The sequence below is a fragment of the Aegilops tauschii genome, chromosome 4 (assembly GCF_002575655.3).
Source record: "Aegilops tauschii subsp. strangulata cultivar AL8/78 chromosome 4, Aet v6.0, whole genome shotgun sequence".
Classification (NCBI taxonomy): Eukaryota; Viridiplantae; Streptophyta; class Magnoliopsida; order Poales; family Poaceae; genus Aegilops; species Aegilops tauschii.
In genome coordinates, this window is record NC_053038.3 from 173,900,413 (window position 1) to 173,910,287 (window position 9,875).

The following is a 9,875-nucleotide window of genomic DNA, read 5'->3' on the forward strand; positions in this document are numbered from 1 at the left end:
TTAATAAGTTGGGCCATTTTCATAGCATCATCAAATACGGTCTATTAACGATGGCCCATTATGGTCGGCCCATGAACGGACGATTCCAACTCTAGCCCGTTTACGGCCATAATGCGGCCTGTTATTGGCCCATGTTTGGCCAATCGATCATATGACCCGTATAAGGCCCATTGATGATACGGCCCGTAGAAGGCCCATTGTTTCTACGGCCCGTAGAAGGCCCATTGTTTCTACAGCCCGTAGAAGGCACATTGTTTCTACGGCCCGTAGAAGGCCTACTGTTTCTACGGCCCATAGAAGGCCCACTGTTTCTACGGCCCGTAGGAGGCCCAGTGTCACTACCGTAAATATTAGCCCATGGTTATTGTGGCCTAGTTTTAAAAAATATGTTATTGCAGCCACTAGCAAACCGCGGAAAAAGAACTGCACTGACTACAAGCAAACAAATAAACAAGACAACAAGGAAATAAATAAGCAAGCAACTTATGCTAGGCTATCATGGCTATTACACATATTACATCCACTGGGCATCAAAGTTCGCCAGCAATGCAAATATAGGGAACAAAGCAGCATATAAACGCCGCAGCAAAACAAGTCCAGAACTGAAACCACTTCAGAAGAGTTCAAGAAACAATATCCTGGGTACCCATAATGTTGGCAAGATGCATAGCAAGCTTATTAACTTTCTCTTGTTTGGCGCTTAAATCCTCCAGCGCTTGCTGTTGCACAAGAAAGTACGCATCTGAATTCTGCAGGGACTTCCTCAGTCCTTCGGCTTCTTGCCGCAGCACAGCTGACTGATGCCTTTCAGCTTGTAGCTGAGACTGAAGAAGCCGAAGTGATTCAGGCAGCGAGTTCGAAGAGCTTGAGCCAGCGGTACTAGCCAGTAACTCGAACACTACATCAACGCAGGACTGTGGGGTTTTCTCACTGTCTACAAGATCGTTTTTATCACCTTTCTTGGAGACCAACAGGGTTGTCTCACTATCTTGAACCTTACCTGCATTACTTTCTCTACCATTGCATAGTGGGGTGCTCTTCTCCAATATTCTGTTTGCATACTACAAGAGAAACAAGTAGACACATCACAGGTTTAGCTTGTAGTATACGAAACTCATTTTGGTAAACTGGTTCAGTAGTAAGGTGGACAGGATAACAGCATGAAACAAACATATATCTATGTACTATGGTCACTGTATTGTCCATATCATTCTAGTTTATGTTCCCTAATCAAGATAGAGACACAGTTCAACTCATATATTTTTAAGACACAGCAGCATAGACAGAATATAAGTGTGAGAAACTACACAACATTGGCAGCACTTGTAATGTGCATCACATGAGAACATAACTGTTTATAGAACTTAAACTGAAATCAACATAAAGCAAGAAGTTAGAACAGCAATCCAGTTAAAGAAATAGGTTTAAAACATACATGTTGCGCCATTGGAGTTTCCATTGGATCCTTCAAATTCGAAAGTAGTTGGTATGAGTAAATACAGTGATGCAACAACAAAGGACTATGGACTATAGCTACGGAATCTGACCTGAGAACAGTTGCTCTTCTGCTTTAAACGTGGAGTTTGGGTTAGCTGTGGTGGTCTTCGTGCTTTGGGCACTGCAGTAGTGTAACACCCACGATGCGGCTATATCTCCCACGTGTCGAGGCACGACTTAGAGGCATAACCGCATTTTGGTTTTGTCGCAAGAAGGGTCATCTTCACACAATCCCATGTAATGAACAAGAATGGGATAAAGAGTTGGCTTACAATTGCCACTTCACACAAATAACAAGTTAAACATACATCATCCAGAATACAATCAAGGTCCGACTACGGAACCAAAATAAAAGAAGACAACCCCAAATGCTAGATCCCCGATCGTCCCAACTGGGCTCCACTACTGATCATCTAGAAACGAAACATAGTAACGAACAAGGTCTTCATCGAACTCCCACTTGAGTTCGGTAGCATCGCCTGCACTGGTCTCATCGGCACCTGCAACTGTTTTGGTAGAATCTGTGAGTCATGAGGACTCAGCAATCTCACACCCGCGAGATCAAGACTATTTAAGCTTATAGGAAAGAAAAGGTAGTGAGGTGGAGCTGCAGCAAGCACTAGCATGTATGGTGGCTAACATACGCAAATAAGAGCGAGAAGAGAAGCAACGCAACGGTCGTGAAGCTAGAAGTGATCCTGAAACTACTTACGCACAACCATAACACAAGAACCATGTTCACTTCCCGGACTCCGCCGAGAAGAGACCATCACGGCTACACACGCGGTTGATGCATTTTAATTAAATCAAGTGTTAAGTTCTCTACAACCGGATATTAACAAATTCCCATCTGCCACATAACCGCGGGCACGGCTCTCGAAAGTTTATACCCTGCAGGGGTGTCCCAACTTAGCCCATCACAAGCTCTCACGGTCAACGAAGGATATTCCTTCTCCCAGGAAGACCCGATCAGTCTCGGAATCCCGGTTTACAAGACATTTCGACAATGGTAAAACAAGACCAGCAAAGCCGCCCGATGTGTCGACAATCCCGATAGGAGTCGCACGTACCTCGTTCTCAGGACACACCGGATGAACACTACGTACAACTAAAACCAGCCCTCAAGTTTCCCCGAGGTGGCGCTGCAAGTGGCTCTAGTTTGGACCAACACTCCGAGGAGCACTGGCCCGGGGGGTAAAATAAAATGACCCTTGAGTCTGCAGAACCCAAGGGAAAAAGGCTTAGGTGGCAAATGTTAAAACCAAGGCTGGGCCTTGCTGGAGGAGTTTCATTCAAATTGAACTGTCAAGGGGGTCCCATAAATCACGCAACCGCGTAAGGAACGCAAAATCAAGGAACATAACACCGGTATGACGGAAACTAGGGCGGCAAGAGTGGAAAAAAACACCAGGCATAAGGTCGAGCCTTCCACCCTTTACCAAGTATATAGATGCATTAATTAAGATAAGAGATATTGTGATATCCCAACATATCCATGTTCCAACATGGAACAAACTTCATCTTCACCTGCAACTAGCAACGCTATAAGAGGGGCTGAGCAAAAGCGGTAGCATAGCCAAACAACGGTTTGCTAGGAAAGGTGGGTTAGAGGCTTGACATGGCAATATGAGAGGCATGATATAGCAAGTGGTAGGTAGCGCAGCATAGCAATAGAGCGAACAACTAGCAAGCAAAGATAGAAGTGATTTCGAGGGTATGGTCATCTTGCCTGAGATCCCACAAGGAAGAAGAACGAGTCCATGAAGAAGACAAACGGACGTAGTCGAACGAATCCACAACTCCAGAACGAAACCAAAGCTAACGAGAGAAGCAACTCGGAAAGAAACAAACAACATAGTAAACAACCACCACATACACATGGCATGATGCACAAACAAGTATGATGCATGTCCGGTTTAAATATGCATGGCATGGCAAAGTGCACAAACAATACTACAAATTAAGTGGAGCTCAATATGCAACCAGTTGCATATTGACAAAACACCACATTCAATCATTTAGTTCGCTCTCGTTTATGGTACTCATCAATATTAAATGTTGTTAAACATGGCAAGAGGGTGAAGCATAAATAAACTAACTATTTAGGCAAGTTTAAATGAGGCCGGAACAACAAACAACAATTCCGGAAAATCCCCATATGCATATTTTAGATTTGGTACTGTTCTGCCATAAACACAATTTTAATGTTGTTAAACAGCAAAATAAAGTGCACCATGTTAAACTAGGAATTTTTCTACCCCATTTACATATAAAGTTTATTTAATTTGGAGCTACGGTTATTTAGTTATGAAATAAATCATTTTAACATGGCATTTATGCAAAATAATGCAAACAACAATTTAAACATTTTTAACATGGATGAGAGTTGGAAAATATGAAACTAGACAAAATTCTAAGCATTTTACATGTTTAAAAAAAATTAATCCGAGGCATGGTTGTTGAGTTATTATATGCATGAACATGAGGGTGCAATCTGTAAACATGTAGTTTACTCGATAATTAGATAAATTCGCAGCAAGGAAAAAAACATGCACGGGCCGAAACTGATGGATCTGGGCTGGTCACCACGGGCTGAGGCCCGACTGGAAGAAGAGGAGGCCTGGCACTGGCTGCGAGCCACGCAGGCAGATTGGGGCGAGGCAGGGCGTAGTCAACGCGCTCGGGAGCGCTGACCCCATCGATGCAGGCGCGCGGCTGGAGACGAACGGGGCCGCCTACAGGGGAAGCAGGGCTCGAAGAAGGTTGGCTTGGCGTCCATGGCAGCAGGGGGACTCGGGAATGGCGAAAATTGAGCGCGGAGGAGGCCAGAAGGCGCGGGGACGGCGGATCCAGGCAGCGAGGTGGCAACCCGGCCTGATCCAAGGCGAGGCAGGGGGTCGGTGGCCATGGTGGTTTCCTGTATAGAGAGAGTCGAGAGGGAGTTGAGGACGCATAGAAGAAAAGAAGGAAGGAAGGAGGAGAAGGACGGCACGCGAGGGACTAGCCTGGAGGTCGCCAGCAGGGCAGGCTCACTGGTACGGCGCGAGGAGGCTCGGGAGGCCCTCTCCATGGGTGCTCGGGCGAAGGAGCTCCGGTGGTGAGGCAGATCAGCAAGAGGAGACAGGCGCGCGGGGAGAGGGACTCGGGCTGCAGGAGAGGTCCGGCGGGGCAGCGCGTGGAGGAGGGCACGGGCATGGCTGAAGCCTCGGTGGCGACTCCGGCGAGGTTGTTGCTGCTGTTGCTAGGACAGCAGGGGCACAAGGCCATGGGCGCTCGTGTTCGTGGAGGCAGGGAAGCTTGGAGCCTCGGCCAAGAGCTCCTGGATCAAGGGATCAACGATGTTGGATCGATGGATTGATTGTGTGGTTCGGTGGGAATCGAGGAGGGACAGGGGAGGCGCTGGATCGAGCGAGGTGGAGGGCGAGGGGATCTAGAGGCTGTAGGTGGCGAGCGATGGTTGGGGAGGGATGGATCCCGATGGGGATTTGGTGGAGTGGCGGCGCGGCTGGGAGGATGGGACAGGTCCCGGGTTGTCCACTATTTATACTGCAATGAGATTAGGGTAGGGGCTATCACGTCCCTACGATCGTAATCGGACGGCTGGGAAAATATAGGTTAGGATGTCCAATTAAGAAAACGGAGATGTTTTATAGATGTTAGGGGATGATCCGGATCTAATGGTGACGACTGAGCGGGTCGGGTTCGGGGGCAAGTTTCGGACGAGCAAGCGAGGGGGTCTAAGAGAGGTGATGAAGGCAAAGGGAGAAACGGCAACGACGAGCGAATGCAAGTTTTAAAACATGATGGCAACGAAATGCCGATGCAATGCAAATGATGCGATGATGAAAAACACACGGCGAACACGAAAAACAAGGAAGGCATCTGGAGCGTCGGTCTCGGGGCGTTACAACACTCCACCACTACAAGAGGATCTCGTCCCGAGATCTAGGATGGCATCGGAGGGAAAACGGGGGAGGAATAGGTAAAACAAAGTTGCTTCTTTGACAAACTACTGAAACCAAAGAACCTTGAAAGGTTGAACAATTTCGAGAAAAGAATACAACGAAGATGAACGAAATTGAAAACACTCCGTTAGAAAAGAGGAACAAAGCACACTACGAGAACGTTTGTAGGTTGAAGAATATGAAACAAGAGCTTAACGGATCAAAAGGAAAATGAAAGCACACCGGTAGAAAAGAGAAACAAGGAACACCATGTGAACCTTGGAGTTTGCAAAGCTATGAATGACGAGAACGATGGACGAGAAGTACATGCAAGCACTCCGGTTGAAACGAGATGTACAAGGAACGATAATGATCAATTACGGTAATGCTCCGGTTGGAAAATGGAAGGGATAGAATATGAACTTGGCAAAATTAAAGCACTTGGATGAGACTCCGGTTAAAAGAGGAATGATAGACACAACACTACGGTAAAATGGATAAGAAAAGAACACGATCCTCACAATTCAAGATGATGAGTGAAGAGAGCAACATCACAATGCCTCCGGAACGAAAGAATAGAAGTTGGATCGTTGGAAAGGAAAGAATTGAGAAGAAAATGATATCTTCTACCACGATTGAATTTGAAAAGCATCCTTAAAAAAAAGAAGGATTGAACAAAGTTGTTGGAAAAAAATCAACAACGAAAAGAAGAAGCTTGTTGTGGGCTTATGGAAAACATCTCAAAAACTTGAGGTGAAATTCTGCCACTAACGGAAAAACAATAGATTGGATTGATATGAACAAGGAGACGAGAAACTTATTTCGCCGGGAGGATAAATGAAGAACTTGGGTCATTTATGAGCACCATAAATAGCAAAATCCTTAGGGCAAGCTTTAGGTGAAATATAACCCAAGATAACTCCAATGAAGAGATTGATGGGTTGCAAAGGATCTCATGAACAAATTGAAAATGATGGGTTTAAAATATGTCATTCCGGACAACTTGTGAATCATGAAACATGAATGGAAATTATCAAGAATGACATAGCACCACCTCAAAAGATAACGTAGAAAGAATTGCACTTCGGAATGCGAGATGAAGAATGCTTGAACTCCTCAAGACAAACATGTGTTGAGCACAATGTTTATTTTAGAGTATAGCTTGGCGTATCAAAATTCCAAGAGAAATCTTGAAGAACGATCGAAGATTGAAAAGAATCCTTGACGAACCACCATCCATGAAGAAACTCTCGAAGAACTCCGGATACATAAAAAGAAGGTCGTAAGAAAAAGAAGCTTGAAAAGAACAAGATGAATCCTTGCATTGATTTAGATGGATCTTCGTGATGATATAATTAAGAGAGCTTGGAACTCCGGGAAAAGAAAAGATGAAACAATTGAAACCGCGAATTTGATGAACCTCCGGAATAAGGAATTAAACACTTGGATGAAACAAGAATAAGAATTACATTATGATTATCCTTCATCAATTAAATTGATAACAAGCAACGGATCTGACATACTACTTATTCCATAGAAAGGATTAAGAGAGATATAGCGCAAACTAGGGAAAAGTCTTCAACGATCCGCCGGTAGGATTTGGAAAGAACGAATGAATTGATATGATAACCAAGAAAGAGAACTCTTGAACGAACCACCGTAAGAATTGGAAATGAAAGTAGCAAAGGCGCAATTCACCGGGAAGAATTAGAAAACGAATGTGTCGGGTGGTTGGTACGACATATGCCAAGGGATGGCTTATCATTGTGGGAGCCAATAAAACGTCGCCGGTGCCTGGAAACGGGATGAGGCGAAGACATGCACGCCGGCGAATCTTACCCAGGTTCGGGGCTCTCCGAGGAGATAACACCCCTAGTCCTGCTCTGCGGGGTCTCCGCATGAACACTAGCTCGATAAAGAGTAGCTACAATCGCTCCTAGAGCTGTCGGGATCAAGGGAGAAGAAGAACAAGGCTAGCTCTTGCTTCTCTCTATCTATGGTGTGTGTGTGTGTGTGCTATGCTTGGAAGCCAAACATGCAGAGGGGCCAACCAGAAGCGAACTATGCTCAGTGGCCAACTATGCTTGGGTGCGAACCCTTTGCATGGGTGCTCCGGGGGGTTTATATAGGCCCACCCCCCGGGGATACAATGGTAATCCGGCTGGGATCTGGTCCCAGCCGTCAGTGTCTATGCTCGCCGGCTTCTCCGCCGGCTGCTGGGTCCCGCCGGCTGCTGGGTCCCGCCGGCTGCCGGTTACTTGGTCGACAGGCCGGCCCCACCGCCTAGGGCTCTGTCGGTGGCTGCTTACTGTAGCCGCGCCTCTGATGATGAGGGCTTTGTCGAGGTGAGCATGGCTACAGTGGGCCGCCTCGGGGGCTATCACTGTAGCCTCACCTCGTCTTGTCTCCTTAATGGGGCTCCTGCTTCGAGGAAGGGAGTAGCCGGCTTCCGGAGGCCGGCCATGCTCCTGGCCGACTAGGGAAAGCCGGGCCGCCTTCACGCCTCTCTCTGGCTGAAGGGGCCCGCAGTCCTTGGGCCGTACAGGAGGGGGTCGTGGATGACGTCGTAGCTGGCGTGGCTACAGTGCCGGGCCGCACGGGAGACATCCCTCCCGTACGGCCTCCTGTAGCCATGCCCGCCTCGGGCTTCGGGGGTCGTGGGCCGCACTGTGGCCATGCCCCGTCAGGTCGTCGTTATGTAGGGGCGGTTGTGGTCCCGACCGGCTTCTAGGAGTCGGCGTTCTTCTTGGCCGGCTTCTTGGAGTCGGTGAGGCTGGGTCGCCTTCCGGGAGTCGGCTTTAGTGGTAGCCGGCCGGGGAAGGCGGCCCAAATGCTTGGAGTGCTTGAAGGCCCAAAGGCCTGATAAATTTTCTGAAGAGCCAGGGGTAGCTGGTTTGGCTACCCGTGGCCACTTACTCCGACAGTAGTCCCCGAAGCTGATCGGGCTTCGAGGGGGAGTAGGGTTCGAGAAGCTCGTACAGCTTCCCATCGTGACAAGCAGGCAGCTGGGAGCCGGCCTTGGTCAGGCACGTCGCCTGAGCCGAAATCTTCTGGAGTCGGAGGGCGGGAACCCGCTGGTATGTGCGCCGGCCTGCGGGCCGGCCGCGGGCCGACGGCGCGCCACGTAGCCGGAAAGCCTGCCAGCCCATGCGTGAGACGGGACGTTGCCGCAGAGAGGGGGCCCGCCACGTCCGCGCCCCAGCCCAGGCGCGGATCTCTTGTATCCCGGAACCGCCCGCACGTTCCGTGCGGCAGTTTCGGCTCGCACTTATGCGTAATAAACGCGAGACGTGGGGGGAGTGGGCGCAGTTAATCCCACATCTCCCCCCACGTCCGGCCTCTTCGGCCGCGCGAGGCTATAAGTAGGGGGAGGTGGAGGGCGGCAGGCCCTCGCACGCTCCTCCTACTTCCGCCGTCTTCTTGCCTTGCTCGTTCTCGCAACAGCGCCTCGCCGCCGTGCTCTTCCTCCGCACGCTCCTCCGCCGCCGTGCTAGCTTCCGCCATGCCTCCCCACGTAGAGCAGCGTGGCGGGGATTGGGATGGCTCCATCGTCCACAACGACCACATCGACTTCCTCCGCGACACACGGTGTCTGCCCAGTGCGGACAAAGTGGAGGTCCGCCTCGCGCCGGAGAAAGAAATCAGGCCGGCGCCGCGGGATGGCGAGCGGGTGGTCTTCCGCTCGCACTTCCTGCGCGGCTTCGGCTTGCCAGTGAGCGCCTTCTTCCGCACCTGGCTGGACTTCTATCAGCTCCAGCCGCACCACCTCACCCCCAACGCGGTGGTGCTGCTGTCGGCCTTCGTCACCCTGTGCGAGGGCTATCTCGGCGTCCTCCCCACCCTTGAGCTCTGGGGGGAGTTCTTCCAGTCGAAGCTGGGTACGCGCAGCCAGGGCGTGCCGGCCCACACTGGCGCCTTCATCGCGTCGCGGAGATCGGGCGACGACAACCCCTTCCCCGTCATCATGCTGATCCAATCGGTGAAGAAGTGGCAGAAATCATACTTCTACGTGCGGAACATCGCTCCACGGGGCGACTACGTCAACCTGCCGGCTTACGTAGCCGGCCCGCCGGCGGGGAGGTTGCCCCAGTGGTCCTTCCGGGCGGTGACGCTGTCGCAGGGAGGAAACGCCGCCATCGCCTGCCTGCGGGTGATGGTCCAGACGGAGGGCCTGACGGGGCCCGACCTCCTGGCCGCGTTCGTCACACGCCGGGTCCTCCCGCTCCAGAGCCGGCCTCATCTGATCTGTCAGATGAGCGGCCAGCTCGATCCGAGCCGGATGTGTACCAAGGAGATGCCGCAGGCCGACGCTGCCGACATGGTGAACTACCTCGCCAACTGCCAGCTTCCCGATGACTGGCAATTCGGCAAGGAGCCATACAGCCGCGCCAATCCTCCGCCTACGGTACGCTCCCCTTCTCTTTTTCTCTTTGC